The 1,039-nt window shown below is 32.7% G+C and overlaps 1 pseudogene; it reads right to left on the bottom strand.

Annotated features, from left to right (window-relative positions):
* The window catches only part of LOC118741835, a 14,281-nt pseudogene that overhangs the window by 9,323 nt on the left and 3,919 nt on the right, over positions 1-1,039 (bottom strand).

Below are 1,039 nucleotides of genomic sequence, written 5' to 3'. Positions count from 1 at the left end.
TTAAAATGGAGCGAGTTAACTTTCCTACGACCACCTGCTGTAAGACCATTTCGCAGCGCCATGACGTATTGGAGGTACCCTGGTAACGGAATTATTTTATTAATTCACATTAGTGTTGTTATTGTATAACATTGTGGCCTACTACCTTCCACCGTAAAATTCAAGCGATTGTAGTTACGAACATCCGGCTCATTCCATGTCTCAAACCGCCATTGCAGAAGCTTCTTTGCCCCCAGAAGATCTATAGGACAAAATTTAATGCATATCGTAACCTTAATATAGAAAGGCCCTACCTAATATGTGTGTGTCTTTACGGAGTAGTTACAGAACTTTATAAAAACTAAAGTTCTTTAATTGGAATTTTTTTCAAAATCCTGGGTTTTAAGAAACTCGGAATCTAATTTATTGATGTAGTAGTTGTTTTTAAATTCTAAGCCTCTAGTGTGTAATCTATCTGCATAGCTGAATTGCGAGAGAAAATCACATACCAAATGTTCACAAGACACATATCATTACCGTAATATAAATAATGTCACATCGTCACCGAAATGCAAAAATTTCGTAACTAACTAAAATTTTTTTCTGCATATGTTTGTGTTCGCAGTATAAGCTTCATACACTCATATATGTACATATGTGCGTACATATACATACATTCATATGTATACGTATGTACATTATACATACATACATATTAGACTGACTCAAACAAAACGAATTATTATTTTTTTTTAATGGCGCCTTCTTCAAGACCACTGGTGGGATGTCAAAAGATGCCTGTCAAAAGCGCATCCCTTAACATTAAGTTTAAAAGGTCGCGCATCGTCGTTTTCTATTTTCCATATAAATTATTTGGAAAAAAAAGTGTTTTCATCTTTAGAATTTGTTTCTGTAGGAAATTAGATGCTCTACAAAAAAATTCGCATATCATTTTTTGATAAACCTACTGGGTTAATGGTTATTCAAACAAACAAAACTAACAAAATAATTAAAATTATCTTCAACTATCCAGAAAAGAAGTCATTTAAAAATTGAAATT

The sequence above is a fragment of the Rhagoletis pomonella genome, unplaced genomic scaffold, assembly GCF_013731165.1.
Source record: "Rhagoletis pomonella isolate Grant_MI unplaced genomic scaffold, Rhpom_1.0 Rhpom_scaffold_00006, whole genome shotgun sequence".
Taxonomy (NCBI): domain Eukaryota; kingdom Metazoa; phylum Arthropoda; class Insecta; order Diptera; family Tephritidae; genus Rhagoletis; species Rhagoletis pomonella.
This window is presented reverse-complemented; position numbering and strand designations above follow the sequence as displayed.